This window comes from Nicotiana tabacum, chromosome 1 (genome assembly GCF_000715075.1).
Source record: "Nicotiana tabacum cultivar K326 chromosome 1, ASM71507v2, whole genome shotgun sequence".
Taxonomy (NCBI): domain Eukaryota; kingdom Viridiplantae; phylum Streptophyta; class Magnoliopsida; order Solanales; family Solanaceae; genus Nicotiana; species Nicotiana tabacum.
Genome location: NC_134080.1, coordinates 54730861 through 54750449, shown reverse-complemented (window position 1 = coordinate 54750449; position 19589 = coordinate 54730861).

The following is a 19589-nucleotide window of genomic DNA, read 5'->3' as shown; positions in this document are numbered from 1 at the left end:
GGAACTTATCAATATTGCATTCATCATCTCCTTTAATGAGCGATTCTTTCTTTCTGCAATCCCATTGCATTGGGGCGTGTAAGGGGCCGTTGTTTGATGAATAATTCCATATTCTAAATATATTTGTTCAAAAGGAGATTCATATTCACCACCCCTATCACTTCTTATCATTTTGATTTTCTTGTTAAGTTGTGTTTCAACTTCTTTTTTGTATTGCATGAATGCGTCTATTGCTTCATCTTTACTATTAAGTAAGTAAACATAACAATATTGAGTACTATCGTCAATAAAAGTTATGAAATATTTCTTTCCATCGCGAGATGGTATTCACTTCATATCGCAAATATATGTGTGAATTAAGTCTAAAGGATCTGAATTCCTTTCAACTGACTTATAAGGATGTTTAACATACTTAAATTCCACACATATTTGACATTTTAATTTGTCGCATTCAAATTTAGGCAATACTTCCAAATTAATCATTTTCTACAAGATTTTATAATTAACATGACCCAAACATATATACCATAATTCATTTGACTCAAGTAAGTAAGACGAAGCTAAAATTTTATTATTATTTTCAACAACCATTACATTCAGCTTGAAAAGGCCCTCGGTGAGGTAACCTTTTCCTACAAACATCTCGTTCTTACTTATTACAACCTTATCGGATACAAAAACATATTTAAAACCATTCTTAACAAGAAGTCCAGCAGAGACTAAATTCTTCCTAATCTCAAGAACATGAAGGACGTTGTTCAAAGTAATCACTTTGCCGGAAGTCATTTTGAGAAATATCTTCCTACATCCTTCAATCTTGGCCTTTGCAGCATTTCCCTTAGAAAGCGTCTCATCGGGTCTAACAGGAGCATAAGTAGCAAAAGCTTCTCTAACAGCACAAACATGGCGAGTGACTCCAGAATCAATCCACCACTCTTTAGGACTGCCCACCAAGTTGCATTCGGAAAGCATGGCACATAAGTCATCAACATCATCATGCTTTTCAACCATGTTTGCTTGAACCTTCTTCTTGTCTTTTTTTGGAGCACGACACTCCGTAGATTTGTGTCCGACTTTTCCACAGTTGTAGCAATTTCCACTGAACCGCTTCTTGCTTGGGTTGTATTTCGGTCTAGAAGCTTTCTTCCTCTTTTTGTTCTCTTCAACAATATTTGCTCCCATTATTGTTGAGTTTCCACGGCCTCTCTTTTCAGTAGCTTTGTTGTCCTCTTCGATTCTCAACCGAACAATGAGATCTTCAAGGGACATCTCCTTGCGTTTGTGTTTCAAGTAGTTTTTGAAGTCCTTCCACAAAGGAGGCAACTTCTCAATCATCGCTGCTACTTGGAATGCTTTATTAATGACAATACCTTCAATAAAATTTCTATTAGTAAAAATACTAATATTACTACTTTCAACATCAGTATTAAATTGATTTATACCTTCATCAAGGATATCGTGAATAATCACTTGCAATTCCTGGACTTGGGTAATAACAGACTTGCTATCTACCATTTTGTAGTCCAAAAACTATGAAGCAACGAACTTCTTCAACCCGACATCTTCAGTTTTGTATTTCTTTTCAACCGCAGTCCATAGTTCTTTTGACATTTCCACGGTACTGTAGATGTTATACAAAGCATCTTCCAGCCTTCTTAGAATATAATTCTTGCACAAAAAATCTGAATGCTTCCAAGCCTCAATCACGAAAAAGCGTGCAGTTTCTGGAGTTTCATCAGACAACACATGAACATATTCCTTGATGAACTTCTGGAGACTTAGAGTAGTCAAGTAGAAGAACATATTTTGCTGCCAACGCTTGAAATCAATCCCGAAATTTTTTTTGGGTTTCTCTGCCGGTGCCAATGCTACCGGTATTGTTCGGCTCGTTGAGGCATTGGCATTGTCGCTCCCCCTCTTTTTACAGGGTAGAAAGGTCTGGGTTTTCGACATTTATGGTGGGGGGGATAATAACTCATTTCCTTTTGGGAATTGGGTATTTGAAGAGTCGCCACCTAACAGATTATGGTGCGTTAGGGCACCTAGAGCTATTAACTCTTGGATTGGTTTGCATTACTAGAGATTAGGGTAAGGGCTCGAAATGACCTCGAGGAGAAGGTGTTAGGCACCCCTCTCGGCCCACAACTGTGGGTCCCAGCCAAACTTATATTTACGAATTACTCCATTAACAAATAAACAGTTTGAATCAAATAATTTGCAAGTAAAGCATATTGGACGTTGTGTAACTCAAATAACAGGCAAAGATTTTGAACAAATTGTATACATATAAAGCAAAGTTTAAAAAAAATGAATTTTGGGAATGGGGGAGTCCTAGGTTGGTTAACCTATAGGATCAACCCACACAATGTCCGGTAAATACTCCTCAATGAGGGGATACACGTGACATTAGCGTGTAGTCATCATATCCCATATCTACCTTTCCCACCCCCTTAGTGGTCATTAAAGCGAGTGTTGGTCAACGATCTCTATTGCATGTTGTTACCCATCCCTTCTTAATGATCCTGGAGGAATTTTAAGACCTCTACTTATAGGTAGTTCTAGGCAGACCCCTAAGGTTTTTAAAGGTAAAAATACAAAGGTGATAGGCAAGAACAATTAGGACCTTAGAACATAAGACAGGAAAGGAGCAATTAGAGGCTCAAGTTTACCTCCACAAACATTGCACATATGCAGCACGACTCAAGCACAAATAAGGGCCTTTAAACAATATCCAAAGGCATGATGTCTAAGTGAATATCAGGACATATAAGATAGACAACTTATTTTATAAACTCAGAAGTAATAACCCTATCAGTTGCCTACTGATTTTTTAAAGCCTGTTAAAATCAGAACGACATTAAGTCACCGAAACAGTTTCAGAGTTACAGGATTTGAAAATGCCCTATAGGCTTGCCTACACACGTTTATATAGTAAAAACAGGGCAGATTTTAAAATAGACTCTCGAATCCCTATAGGCAGGTAGTCTTTGAAAGAACTCATTTCAGGTAAAATAAACCATTAGTTAAACTTGTTTCGAAGTGAACTAATCGTGGACTGGATTGACTTATTAATTTAAACCTATAGGCTGGATTTCTGGTGTTGTTCCCTATAGGCATGATATCTAGTTGTTTAAAAAACTGATGTTAGAAACTGCTAGGCATGATAACAAATGAAAGCACATATAAACATTTGTTATAACAAAAGTTGAACCAGACCATATCCTATAGGCATGATATCTACTTGTGAAGTTGATTTTAAGACCTATAACATGATTTCTATTATGGAACCACTTGAGACCTATAGGCATGATTTCTAACATGGTAAGGCAAACATAGCAATAATATAAAGTCCTATAGGCATAGTTTCTACCCGTATTACCCCACAAACATGTAACTACCCACCCTTTTTCACTAGTTAACCCCAATATTCATTTACAAATTATTACAGACCATATGAATGAATTACATAAGTAGATAAGAAAAATAACAAGTTATTCTATAGGGAGCCTACAAATAGGCCCAGATTTCCAAAGCCTCCAATAGTCTCAAATGCCCAAATTTCTTAGACAAAGTCATTGTCTAGGTGCGTCAGAGTTCCCTAAGGATCTCAAGGATCCCAGGCAATGCTCACACCTAGACTTGGTAACTAAATTGAGTAAGTGCAGTGGAAGGGCCAGCCTCAGTGTGCCAGAGTTCAGAGCATTCTCAAGAGGATCCCAAGGTAGTACACATACTGGAGGGGGTAGAACCTAATGACTTAGGAGTAGAGTGAGAGTGTTTGACACAGTTTGAAAGGTTTTAGTAGGAAAACAATATTAAAAAGAGGTTTGCTTGAAATAGTATAGTAAAATAACAGAGGAGTTATTCAATGAGACAATTTTGAAAAGAGTAGAGCAGTCAACAAACAACAGACCAACCTTAAGACCAAAAGGAGGTTCAGCATCACACACAGAACAAAGAACCAAGACAGGTTTAGCATCACAAGCCTTCGCATAGGGGTAAATGGGAGTTGGGGATAGGTAAAACACATAATATTAAACACATAGCATGCAGAAATCTTTGGAATCGGTGCAGATATGCTCAGAAACACTGATCAGACATAGTCATAGAATCAACAATGCTTGAGGGGTTTAGAATAGGATCAACATGATTTAAAATCAATCCCAGAATCATACTAGTTTAGGAGTGCAGACCACTTTACAAGGAGATTCATATTAGAATCCAGATAGAGCAGGATTACATGGAGACAAACTACATAGAAGGGGGAACATGCTCATACTGATCCTAAGGAAGGGGAGTACATAATATGCCAATCATGTAAACATATTAACTACATGTTTCATAGCAAAACCATAAGTAAAAGCAAACTAGAAATAGGATGAATTAAAGTAATAAAAGGACCATATTGTTTTTTGGAACTTGAATTGAAATTAGAACATACCAGTAAAGAAGTTAGTAAACACAAAGTGAGGAGCAAGAGAGTAGAGTAATCAGCCTTGGCTTGCAGCCGACTGACTTAGAACAATAGCAAGTAACCAGAGAAAAGAGAGCAGAAGAGAGATTTTTGTGTGAGAGAGAGTTTTTGAACTAATGTGTTTGTGTCTTTGTGTTAATGGGAGAGTGTGTATATATACTAGTTCAAAAATTAGGTAAAATAAGGCAAGAATTACAGTAGTATAGTAATTATGGAATCAAGTACTAATCAAAATCAAATCAATGCAAGTACCCCTTTATTTAAGGGGTAATCAACCAACAGTAATGGGCAGGAAAATATTTAAGGAAAGAAATCAAGTAGGGCATCAGGTACAAGTTAGAGAATTAGGGGTAAGTACATAAGAGTTCAATTAAGGAAACAACAGTGCAGAATCAGTAAAATACTCGGTTAATCAAATAAGGTAAGAAAATAAAATAAAGTTTCAGAATATGAAAGTAATCGAAAATCAACATATAGTAAATCAGTGAATCAAGGACTTGAAATTACTGATTTAAGGAGAGTAATAGGGGTTCCCATGAATAAGCAAATAAACCAAGTTTAAAAAAGGGAAGTTTTCAAATCAAGCCAAGAAACAGGGAGATCAGAGTCAATCAAAGAGAGAGTCGTGATTCAGTATTCAACATATAAATAGAGTGAGATAGGAGTACCCAAACATAGCAAGTAAAGAGGCAGGTATTGACCAGTCAAGATGAACAAAAACACATAGAGGTGATATAAGTTAGGTTAAAAACTCAGTAGGAACATATTCGAAGCAAGATAGTCACAGAAACTCAAGCAAGCAACGATCAGTCATGCTAACACAGAACCAAACTAAGAAGATCTAGAACACTAGGGCTTTCAACATAGGCTAGTTGAAGAGATAGTAAATGTTGATACCCAATTTTTTCCTATATTTTCTATATGCATAAATACCTTCAAAATAGCATATATATATATATATGCACAAAGTTTTTATAAATTTTTCCATAATTTTAAGAATTTAAATTGATTTATTTCCTTCCTATTTATTCATAAAATCCCTAATAATTCTCTCTCAAGTTATTGTTGCAATGATTTAGTAATTTAATTTCTATATTTATGCCAAAATATGGTTAAAATATTTTTTATGCATTTTTATAATTGCATTTGGTATTTTTAAAACTAAATTGCATATAATTGCAATATTAGCCCATTTAATGTATAATTACATTTATATGCATAAAATTGACCTTCTATATTTTTAAAATAGTAAATATATATTTTACACCATTTTAGTACCTGAAATACAACCTCTCTACCCTTCGAGGTAGGGGTAAGGTTTGCGTACATATTACCCTCCCCAAACCCCACTTGTGGGATTATACTGGGTTGTTGTTGTTGTTGTTGTTAGTACCTGAAATAATTTTTATAAATTATTTATCATTTATTATAAATTATATAGGGAAAACTGGCTATTTAAAATATAGCCAGATTTGCATTTCAATTGTAGCCCAATTTAAACCCAACCCCAACCCAATTTCAGATTAAAAACACCCGACCCAAACCCTAAACCTACCTACCCGACCCAAGACCCGTTAAATCTTTTAGATCAACGACCCTCATGAGTTCTTTCCTTTTTTTTATCCCAAACGACCCCCTAAACCTATCTCATTTCTCATATTCGCCGCCTTTGTATTCTCTCATCTTCTCTCCTCTCTCAACTCCTCGACCTAACCCTATACCCTCCAACCACCGGCTCCCTTCTCCGGTCTTCTCCGGTGATCTCCCTTCAACTCCTAAGCCTCCAATGGCTCCTCTATTGCCATGCTCTCCTTCTCTGAGACCTTCAAGGGCCCTGGGCGACACTGGCTTGCATCTAGGGTTTTCCATCTGGTCTGTTCTTGGCTACTTCAGTATGATTCGAAGCGAAATCATGTTGTACTTGTTATGATCCTTGAGATTTTTGACAGGTTCTTTCATCTCTACTTGGGTTTCTTCTGAAACCCTAAATTTTGCTTACATCTCCTAGATCTGTACGATTTTTAAACGACTTGAGTCTGTTTCTTTGATATTTTACACTATCCTTGTAACTCTTTACAAAAATCATCGATTTCAAACTATTTTCACCTTCTTCTCAAATTAAGGTTTTCAGAACTTCTTCTAAAACTTTGTTTTAACCGATTCTTTATGTTTAAACTTCTATCTCTTGCATATTTCGACTAATTCTATGATTTTACCACCTATTCAGCTTGCCTATGTGAAAACCCTAATTTCTTAGTTCTAATCTTGTGTTTCTGAGTTTGGTTTTGATAACATGTTCAGTTAATCTATATGTTTCTGTGATTCTGCGATTTTACCATATGATTGCTTGTTAGGGTTCCTGATTATGGTTATCCCTGCCTATTGTATGATTTTGCCCTATTTTGTTCACCAATGTTTCTGATTCTTCACTTCTCCTACCTGTATCATGTTTATTCTACTAATTCAGACTATTCTCTACATGAATCCTAATCTATACTCCCTCCGTTTCAATTTATGTGAACCTATTTCCTTTTTGGTCTGTGCCAAAAAGATGGCCCCTTTCCTTATTTGGAAACAATTTACCTTTATGCAATGATTTATAGCCACACAAAATATAGGTGCCTCATTTTATACCACAAGTTCAAAAGTCTTCTCTTTTTTCTAAAAATCCATGCCTAGTCAAAAGGGTTCACATAAATTGAAACGGAGAGAGTATATGATTTTTGTCCTATTCGACCTCTTAGAGTTCTGATTTTTGCTTACTATGTGCTTGTTCTTATAAAGTGGTGATAAATCAGTGTTATTTCTACTTTTGAATCCTTGAGTCTTTGTGATTGATATTTCACTGATTTTGCATGATATCTCAACTAATTTTTAACCTTGTAAAATATTTTCTGACCTTATTCTATGGTCAATTATGCTATTAATTGATTTCCTTAGTATTTTCCTTGATTGAAATATGTTGAACCTAGCCTCTATTACATGTTGTGTACTTGTACTATGAAGAAAATATTTCCTTATTTGTTATGCTCAGCCTTATACGATTTCCTTCCTTATTTACCATATGTTTATTATTGTTTGAAGCTGATTCCTCAATTAAAGGGAGTACTTACCTTGATTGATTCTGAGTTCCATAATTACTGATGAACTTTGATTTTTACCTTATTTACTACATGCTTTCAAACTATATATACACACTCTCTTATTAGCACAAACACACGAACACTCTTGGTTCCAAAGCTCTCTCTCTCTCTCTCACTTAAATTTTTTTGCTCTCTTTTGTGCTACTTGCTACTATTCTACGTTAGCCGGCTGCAAGCCAAGGCTAACCATTGTGTTCTCCTGTTCCTTCACTTTGCTTACTGTCTTTTTTACTGGTATGTTCTAGTTTCAATTCAAGTTGCAACAACAATATGGTTCTTTTATTGCTTCAGTTCATCCCGTTTCTAGTTTGGTTTGGCTGTGAGACCTGCAGTTAGTATGATTACCTGATTAGTATGTCATGTACTCCCCTTATTTAGAATAAGTATGAGCATGTTACCCCCTCCCCTCTAGGTAGTCTGCACTCCTAACTTGTATGGTTCTGGGATTGTATCATGTGGATCCTATATACTAAATCCCCTTGAGCATTGATGGTTCTGAAACTATGTCTGATTAGTTATGTCTAAGCATGTCTGTACAATTCCTAAGACCTTTGCTTGTTATGTGTGCACAATTAGGTGTTCTATGTATCCCCAAATCCCTTGACCCCTGTTTGTGACAACTTAACTTGCTTTGGTTCTATGACCCCTGACTGTGTATGAACTTGTCTTAAGTGTGTTGTGTTTTGACTGTTGTTTACTACTCCACTCTCTTTTCAAACTGTCTCTGTTGTTTTACTAAGTTATTTCAAACAAACTCCCTTCTAATACAGTTTTCCCATTAAAACCTTTTCAACTTGTGTCAAGCAATTTCACTCTACTCCTAAGTCAATTAGTTCTGCCCCCTCCAATATGTGTACTGCCTTGGGATCCTCTTGAGAACCCTCTGAACTCTGGCATACTGAGGCTGGCCCTTCCACACTGCACTTATTCATTTTGGTTACCAAGTATAGGTGTAAGCACTTCCAGGGATCCTTGAGATCCTTAGGGAACTTTGATGCACCTAGACTATAATATTATCTATGGAATTGAGGCATTTGAGGCTATTGGAGGCTTTGGGAAATCTGGGCCTATCTGTAGGATCCATATAGAATAACTTCTTATTTTTTTATTTACTTATGTAATTCATTCATATGGTCTATAATAATTTGGAAACGAATATTGGGGTAATTAGTGAAAAGGGTGAGTAGCTACATGTTTGTGGGTAATACGGGTAGAAACCATGCCTATAGGACTTTACAATTTGCTGTGTTTGCCTTTATAAGTAGAAACCATGCCTATAGGACTTCGTATCTTGTTATGCTTGAAATCATGCCTATAGGTCTCAATTGATTCCATAATAGAAATCACGTTTAATAGGTCTCAAATCAGTTTCACCAGTAGATGCCATGCCTATAGGATATAATCCAAGTTCAGCTTCTGTTATAACTTCTGTTTACATATTGTTTCATTTGTCATCATGCCTGCAAAGTTTCTAAAATCAGTATTAAAATGGATATCGTGCCTATAGGGAATAATGTCAAATTCTTCCTATAGATCTAAACTAGTTTGGTTTTAAATGAATTAATCCGGTTAACGATTAGTTCACTTCTAAATCAGTTCAATTAGTGGTTTATATTTCCTTGAAGTGAGATCTTTTTAAATCACCTTAGACAGCATGCCTATAGAGATTAAAAGAGTCCGTTTTAAACCTGCCTTGTCTCGTTCTATATAAATTGTAGTCATCAGTATTCCACGTATAGGCAAGCCTGTAGGGCGTTTTAAAAACTTTCAATTCTGAAACTGTTTCTGTTACTTAATGTTGTTCTGGTTTAAGCAAGCTTTAAAATCAGTAGGCCACTGATAGGATCATTACTTCTGTGTTTATAAAAACAAACTGCATGTTTTCTGTATATTCATTTAGACATCATGCCTTAGGATACTGTTTAACAAAAGGCCTTATTTGTGTTTGAGTCATGCTGTTTATGTGCCTTGTTTGAGGAGGAAACTTTGAGCCTCTGATTGGTCCCTTTTGTTCTTATTTTCTAAGAGTTCTAATTGTTCTTGCCTGTCGCCTAGTGTTTTCACCTTTAAAACCTTAGGGGTCTGTCTAGAACCACATATAGATAGAGGTCCTAAATCCCTCTGGGACTATTAAGAAGGGACATGTAACAACACGCAATAGAGATCGCTGACCAAACACTCACTTTAAATGACCACTAAGGGGATGGAAATGGTAGGTATGGGATATGATGACTACGCGCTAATGTCACGTTTAGCCCCTCATTGAGGAGTGCTTACCGGACATTGTGTGGGGTGATCCTTTAGGCTAATCAACCTAGGGCTCCTCTTTTTCCAAAATTCCTTGTTCTATTTAAAACCTTTGTTTTATACAACTTGTTCAAAAATCTTTATCTTGTTACTTGGGTTATCCAACGTGCTTTACTTGCAACCTATTTGATTCAACTGTTTATGGTCTAATTTTTGAATATAAGTTCGGTCAAGACCCACAGTTGTGGACCAAGAGGGGTGCCTAACACCTTCCCCTCGAGGTTATTTCGAGCCCTTACCCTAAATCTCTGGTAATGCAGACCAATCCATGAGTTAATCACTCTGGGTGCCCTAACGTACCGTAATCCGTTAGGTGGCGACTTTTCAAATACCCAAAAGCAAATGAGTTATCACACCCCAAGAAATGTTGAATCCCGGACCTCTCTCCGCGGAGGGAAAAAAGGGGCGCGACAGCATGGCGACTCTGCTGGGGATACCTTTAGGCTCTTACCAAAACGAACTTATCTTTTACAAATTAGTCCGAGCATGCTTTACCCCGTACCCTTCTCCCTTATATGAATTTAACTGTCTATTTTTCAAGCATTTATGATTTCTTTATTGCCCTGAAATTGACTTGTCTCTTTGTTTTCCTTTTCCTGTAACTGTCTTTCAATTATTTAAATCCTGTATTTATTTTTCCTACATGACAATACTTGATTACATGTTATTAATTGCTGCATAAATCATGCTCCGTATCATATTCCACTGGTGCGTATCAAATCCTATAGCAACACTTTAATGAGTGGTTGCGCTCTTCCTATTTACTACCCTTAAATTTGGAAAGGCTTATTTGCAGTAAAACCAGTTGATCAGCGATGCAGTTGACGGTTTCGTGCCTTTCCCCTCGAGTTGTTAGCTTGAGGGTACCAGTCTAAAACCCCATAGAAACCTTACTCTGGTTAAAATTGTGCATGCATCATGGTCAAACTTAGTCGGATTAGTTATGTTGTCCACGTAATGATCCTTTAAGATATGCCTTATCCAAAGTCTATCAGTTTTGTCACGACCCAAAATCCCAACCCGGTCGTGATAGCGCCTCTCGTGAGGACAAGGCCAGCCAATCAACAAAACAGTACATCTCTTTATAATTACTTAGCAGGAATAAGTCTAAATCATGGGCAATATAATCTTAAATGCGAAATAAACGTGATAGAACAAGGAAAATCATCCCAACTCAGCCCGAAACGGGGTGTCACAAGTCATGAGCTACTACAGAGTTTACTAATATTTTACAAAGTCTGGAATTATCATAAATAACAAAGATAAGGGAGAAAATGGGGCTGCGGACGTCAACATCTACCTCGTTACTCCTAGTCACCGCCTGGTCTGGAAAGAATTAATGCTCAGGAGCGAACTCAGCTCTGCCTGTATCTGCATACATGGTGCATGGAGTAATGTGAGTACTCCGACATAGTGAGTAATAAAAATAAATAACGACTGAAAACATGAAATCTCAAAACGGCACAATATAGCGCTATCCCAAGCAGTAAAATCAATTATACAGTAAAATAGTGAGTATCAGATAACTCTTCTTTTAAAACAGTAAAGACAAATAATTTCCACAGTAGGGATAAATCAAAAGCTTGCCCCTCGGGCTCAATATGTAAATCTCAGTATAGTATCAGCCCCTCGGGCTCACTCCCATCTTACCAGCACACAACATCAGCCCCTCGGGCTCACTCCCAACTCACCACACACAAGCAACGGCCTCTCGGGCCCACTCCCAACTCACCTGGGTACCCTGCGCTCACTAGGGGTGTGTACAGATTCCGGAGGGGCTCCTACAGCCCAAGCGCAATATCAATAGGCCTGAAATCCTTCACACATCACACACGAGGCCTGAAAGCCTCCTCATATAACACTCGAGGCCTGAAAGCCTCCTCACATCACTCAATATATCCTCACGTATGGCCCTCGGCCTCAATCAGTCCAGAAAATAATCATAAGCCTCTTGGGCATCAGAGAAACAATAGTGCTCAGCTCAACAACATTATAAGTATCATTAAATCTCGAATTGAGTATAAATGTAGCTGAGTTCACAAAATAATATAATTCAATTAGACTGAGTTCAAATAATTTTTCGATTCGTGAGGAAAATAGTGATGTAAATTCACAAAAGATTTCAGATAATTGGCACGAAGCCCAAATATGGCAATAAGCCCCAATCATAGTGAAAAACAATAAATCTTTATCAATTACGCGGTAAAAATATCAACTGAGATGGACCAAGTCACAATCCCCAATAGTAAATGGCCTCGCTCTCGTCATACAACGCGTGTCTCATCCCAACATAGCAGTATGTTGTGCAATCCGGGGTTTCAAACCCTCAGTGCATCATTTAAAATCATTACTCACCTCAAGACGGTCCAACGTCTACTCCGCTATGCCCTTGCCTCTCGAATTTACCTCTTCGCACGTCAAATCTGGTCAAAACCACAACGAATACATTACAATAGGCCAAGGGAATATAACCCAATCGAAAAGACTCGAAAAATATCGAAAATCACGAAATTTGCAAAACTCGAGCCCCGGGCCCACTTCTCGAAAAATTACGAAATTCACATCACCGGATTTCTCGTCTCGCCACGAGTCCGTACATATCAAATTTACCAAAATCGGAGTTCAAATGACCCCTCAAATCTCCATTTAATTCTCTTAAGTTTCAAGCCCTAAACCACCATTTTTGTCCATAAATTACTTGAGTTTTCAGCTCTAATCCATGTATTTAACTTGGAAATAATTAGAAACAACTCACCTTTGATGCTTGATGAAATCCCCCTTGAAATCCTCTCCAAAATAATCCAAGACAAATGAAAGAAATGAAAGAAACAAGCCAAATCCGTGTTTAAAGAATCTGCCCGTGCTTCGTCGAGTTGTACCTTGCACTTGTGCTATACAAGTTGTACATCCTATTAAAATTTTCCCTTGTCGGACACCTTCTGCTTAAACAACCATAACGTCTTGTATAAATATTTAAATGACAAATGGTTTGAAGATTTAGAAACTAGACTCGAAGATCTGTAATTTGATAGGTTGTACACCATATAACTCTTTATATATCCCGAGATATGAGCTTCTAAAGCGCATCCAGAAATTCTGTCAAAATCGCTCTACCAGCCATTTTCGATCCATCATAACTTTCTGAGATAACATCCAAATGACGAATGTTTTAACTTTCTAAAATCTAGAATGTAAGGGCTACAACTTTCTCGTTTTACAATTTTTCTGATTTCTTATATATTACAAGATATGAGCTTCCAAACTGGACACCTCGCGCCTGAAATTTTCTGGGCACAGCAGAAGCCTAAAAATTTCTGCAATTATTTTCAAAGATGAAATAGTCCGTTTAACCACCCAAAACTCACCCGAGGCCAGTGGGACCTCAACCAATCATGCCAACATATCCCATAACATCGTTCAAACTTGTTCCAACCTTCGTAACACTCAAAACAATATCACAACACCAAATTCGCATCGGATTCAAACCTATGAACTTTGAAACTTCTAACTTCCACATCCGATGCCGAAACACGTCAAATCTAGTCCGAATGACCTAAAATTTTGTAGACAAGTCCAAAATGACATAACGAAGCTACGACAACTCTCAGAATTCCATTCCAACCCTCGAATCAAAATCTCACCTATCAACCGGAATTCGCCAAAATACTAACTTTGTCAATTCAAGCTTAATTCTATACTGGTCATCACAAAAATATTCCGGACACACTCATGAGTCCCAAATCACCTAACGACGCTATCCAAACCATAAAATTCCCATTTCGAGCTCTCTAACACATAAGTCAATATCTGGTTGACTTTTCTAACTTAAGCTTCCTTAAAAGAGACTAAGTGTCTCAAACCTTACCAAAATCATTCCGGAATGACTTCAAATTTTGCACAAAAGTCACATTTGACATTACGGACTTGCCCCAACTTTCGGAATCGCATTCCGACTCTGATATCAAAATTTCCACTTCCGGTCGAATTTTCTCAAAAACCTTCAAATTTCTATATTTAGCCAAACGACTCCAAAATTACCTACGGACCTCCGAATTCACTTCCGATCGCGCTCCCAAATCCAGAATCACCATACGGAGCTACTCCCAGTCTCGGAATTCCAAACGGACATCAATAACACTGAAATGCATTTTAAGCCAAACTGATGCAATTTCTTCTAAAATGCTATCTTCCACAATAGGCGCCAAAATGCTCCCGGGTTTTCCAAAACTCGATACGGGCATACGCCCAAGTTCGAATCATCATACGAACCTGCTGGAACCTTCGGATCCCAATTCCGAGGTCGTTTACTCAAAATTTCAATCCTAGTTCATTTCTTCAATTTTAAGCTTTCAAAATGAGAATTTCCATTTAGATTTGACTCCAAACTTCCTGAATTTTAATTCTGACCATACACACAAGTCAATATACCTGATATGAAGCTGCTCATGGCCTCAAACTGCTGAATGACATACCAGAGCTCAAAACGACCGATCGGGTCGTTACAGGTTTTTCCATAATCCCAACGGACACAACCACATTTTGTGCATTAATTTGGAGAACTAAATGCCGATATGTTGATAATAAATGTATAAATAGTCGAGCCCGGTGGGGGTAAGGTCTAACCCTTTTGCTTTGCAGAAAATAAGGCACGGGGTCCCCAGATTTGGTATGGTTAGCAACATCCCACCATTGCTCTTAGATTGGTGGGAGGACCTTTCCTCAAGTGACAAGAAACATATGAATAAGTACCTGCGTAATATGCCTTCCTTGCTAGATATTCAGCCAAACAACAAATTAATCGAGGCTGCCACTTTATTTTGGGATAATGAAAGAGCTGTGTTTCGTTTCGGTGACATAGAGATGACGCCGCTTCTAGAAGAAATATGAGGGCTTGCAGGATTGACTTGGGACAGTCCTGGGATATTGGTACCAGAAAACTGTACGGGCAGGGTATTTTTGAAGATGATGGGGCTAAAGAATAATGTCGACCTAGTGTGCTTGAAGGATTCCTACATACCTTTCGAATACCTGTACGAGAGGTATGGCCATAGCAAGTCTTTCCGCACTTACCATGATGAGATCTCTCTCACTTCTCTAGGTCACATCCACCGTAGAGTGTTTGTATTTATTATGTGCTTTCTAGGCCTGATAGTGTTCCTAATAAAAAAGGAAGATTCCACAATAGGTTGGCCATAGTCGCCAAGACTCTAATGGAAGGGATTAATGGATAAACATATACCATAGTCCCCATGATCATAGCCGACATCTACAGGGCTCTGGAGTGCTGTCAAAAAGGGGTCAAGCATTTCGAGGGTTGTAATTTGTTACTGCAGTTATGGTTGCTGGAGCATTTCCAAAAGGGTCGTTATCGTCAAGAATTTCTGCAAAGGGCTTGGAACGACCACATTGCCTTCCATCACCCTAAGCAGATGACTTACATTCCAGACTGATTTGCTCAACCGAAAAGCGACAAGGAATGGGTAGAATTCTTTGATAATCTGACCGAGGAACAGGTGCAGTGGATGTTTGAATGGTTCCTAACAGACAAGTTTATTATCAGGTCCAGGGATGCTCCGCACTTGGCTGATTGGGTTGAGAGGGATATACCCATATGTCCCTATGCGAGTTATGAGGCAATCGGGCAGAAAACAGGTTGTGCCGAGGGTTGTCAAGATGAGTCATTTCAGGGCAGACTTTTAAGATGACAACGTCCCTTACAAGTGCCAAGCTCAGCACATATGGCACTGCAAAATCATTGTGAAGAAAAGAACCGTTCAGCCAGACAGGTATCATACAGGGTGCGAGCTTCTCCACCTGGCTGGTTGGAGGACAATCTGAAAGGAATGGTGACACCAGGGACCGGTCAAGGGAATATAATCATAGACGAGGAAGCTAAAGCTCAATACAATAGGCTGCGCAAGAGGGTCCACGACTCTGAGAATGAGCATCGGGAAATACATGAGAGGAATGTGAGGCTGATCGAGGAGTGGAAAGCGATGGCAATTACTTCCAACAGGAAACTGGAATATTTGGAGCGAGGAATAGTGGAGCTGGAAGGCAAAGTCATAAAGAAGATTGAAAATTGCTAGAATGCTGAGGGAGTTGAAGGAGGACACCTGTCCATAGCCTACTTACTGCTGGGACTGCGCGAGCTGGGGGATCTATATGATGGAGTTCGGAAGATCGAATCTGGGGAAGGTCCTTCAGGGACTAAATAGGCGAGATTTACTTGCTTTTCCTAAAAATGTAATAAGGCCAAGTGCCAATAGTGACTTATTTTATCATTATATTAGTGTCGTTTTGGGATTCGACTATTTTTATATTATGACATGAAGCATTTATTAGCATTAAGAAGTTCCCCAAGTTTATTTGTCACTAGTACTACCTTGGAAACAACGAGGTTCCCAAAGTAGGACACGAATTTACATTTCCGCAATATGCGTTTAAATACAGCAAACATTTCAGGATCCTCGCTGACTTGTTACCTTTTGTTTTTCTTTATTTTTGATTATTACCATCCCCTTAGGTTGGTTCACTCATATTGGCCTCATCAACATATCATACCAGATCTAGAGGCCCTCTACCTCCTCCTCCTTCAAGCAACACAAAGGGCAAATGAAAGACAAAAATGGAAGACCTAAGTGGTATCCGAAAGGAGAATATTGAGAACGCAGAGACTTCAGATGGCCGTAGTACTCTGGCCCCAAATGATCTAGTCTTGAAACTGGAACAAAAGATACTAGAACTACAAGAAGAACTTGAGCAGGTTCGCAACTTGGCAAATTTGTCACTCACCCTCAATGTCCCCGATATCCATCAACAAAATACAAAAAACCCGACGCCTCCTCAGAACACACAAAACCAGCAGCCATAAAATCCTACCGCACCAAATCAATATGCAACCCCACCCCAAAATATCAATCTACTTCCAATACCAACTCCACCACAACATCATCATCAGCCAATTCAGTATCCACCGACCACCACTTACCACATTCCCCAAAACACATAACATATTCCAAAGGGGTACAAACCTCCCAAGTTCAAAATGTTCGATGGTATAGGTGATCCCAGGGTTCATCTAAGGACCTATTGTGACAAGCTTGTCGGGGTCGAGAAAGATGAAAATATCTGGATGAAGCTCTTTATGAGGAGCCTTACTAGGGACATTTTATCTTGGTATATCAGCCAAAATCCCAAGAAATGGTCCAATTGGGTAAGCATGGCATCAGATTTCATGGACTGATTCAGGTTCAACACAGAGAATGCACCAGATGTCTTCTACATTTAGAATCTTAAGAAGAAACCTACCGAGACTTTCCGTGAGTACGCTACTCGTTAGAGGTCGGAAGCAGCCAAGGTCAGGACAGCTCTGGACGAAGAACAGATGAATAAATTCTTCGTCAGGGTACATGATCCACAATATTATAAGAGGTTGATGGTCATCGAAAATCATAAATTCTCTGACATCATCAAAACTCGGGGAAAGTATCGAGAAAGGAATCAAGAGCGGGATGGTAACAATTTTGAGGCACTGCAAGCCACGAATAAGGCACTACAATCAGGTGGCATATCGAAGAAGAGAGATGTTGGGGAAGTAATAGTGGCGCAAGGCCCAAAATCTCCACTCACACATCAAACACCTCTACACATATATCAAACACCTCCACTCCCATATCAAACACCTCCACCCACATGCCAAACATCACCTCCTACATATCAGTCGTCATCTCCCAGGTATTCCCAACCAGCCAATGTCCATCACACCTATAACTCCCAACCATCCCACTTCCAATCACCACCAGATTGCCAAAAGTATCCAAGACCAAGACCTAATTTCAACCGCAAGACACCCAAACAATATACCGCCATTGCTAAGCCCATTGACCAACTGTATGAAAGGTTAAAAGCCACAGGTTACGTCACTCCTGTTCCCACTGTGGCATTAGAAAATCCATCCCAATGGGTCAATCCGAACAAAAATTGTGTATATCATTCTGGTATGAAAGGGCACACCATTGCTGAGTGTCGAATATTGAAGGATAAGATCCAGATGCTAATTGACAACAAGGTCATACAAGAAAAGGAAGTCACACCTAATGTCCGCAACAATCCCCTCCCTAATCATAGAAGTGATGTTGTACATGTGATAGAGACAAATGAAGAATGGGACCCTGAGCGGTCGATCGGGCTTATCCGAGAAAGCGATGACTTTAAGGTTGCAGTCACACTTGCTCATATTGTGGTTCAGACTCAGTCACCAATCGAGGTGGAGGTAGCTTCATCAGTTCCATTCGAGGTGGAAGTGGCTCCACCCGCAGCCACCCCCGCTCCATTTGAAGTAGAAGTGGTCACACCTTTCACTGTGACAGTATCAACCACACCCCCATTTTACTCAAAAGTAATACCCTGGGATTATATTGTCGTTGCTCGGTGGAAAGGTAAGTCTAAGATAGAGAAATCTGACACTGCACAAGGAATGATTAGAATCAGAAGAGTCTATACGCCTGAACACCTAGGAGGTTCAAGTAAGGAGGCCCCTACTAGGCAGCCTATCATTGAGACCGGGCTAGATGACCTGTGGAGGAAAGTACAGGCAAAGGAATACTCTGTTGTTGACCATCTGAACAAAGTCCCTGCTCAGATATCTATCCTGTCACTATTGCAGAATTCAGAGGCATACAAGAACGCCTTAATGAAAGTGTTGAGCGAGGCTTATGTATGCAATAACATCACCGGTGGAGAAATGGCCAACATGGTTGGGCAAGTACTAGAAAGTCATAAGATCATCTTCCATGAAGATAAGCTACCACCCGAGGGACTAAATCATAATCGAGCATTGCATATTACGGTGCAATTTGAAGACAAGTTCATTTCCAGGGTCTTAGTTGATAGAGGTTCGAGCCGACATATTTGTCCATTGGACACTCTGAAAAGGTTGGACAAAGGTTTCCATGAGATACGGGTAGGAAGCATGAATATGAAGGCTTTCGATGGGTCTCAGAGGGCCACGATCGGGGAAATCAACCTTTGCCTGTAGATGGGCCCTACTTGGTTCGATATTGAATTTCAGGTGCTTGACATACCAGCCTCATATAATCTTTTGTTGGGCCGGCCATAGATCCATGCCGCTAGAGCTGTGCCTTCCACACTACATCAAACCATGAAGTTTGAATGGAGCTGCCAGAAGGTAATCATTCATGGAGATGGAAGTAACCCCATCTACACTAGTCAAACCATCCTGTCCATTGGACATAGAAGAAGCCTGGGAGAGGAAACCTATCATTACATCGAATGGGTCAATGCCTTCGAGAAGGATAAGTGGTGGAGTAACAAAATAGAAAGCATACTAGCATGGTCCGGATATGAACCCGGCAAAGGGTTGGGAAAGAACCTCCAAGGCATCACTGAACCAATATAGATGAAAAATCATGGTACCACCTTTGAGCTCGGATACCAGTATACATGGAAAGAGTACAATGATTGGTCGCATTAATGACGTGGATCGTATTACCCTTTTGAGCAACCAGTGCCACGTTTGGAACAAGTTTTTCACCAGGTTGATACAATATAGGGGACCGCAGAAGAAGAAACACTAGCTGGATTGAAGAATTTGTTCTTGGAAAATGAGGATATGGAATGCAGTGCCATAATTGAGGAGGAGT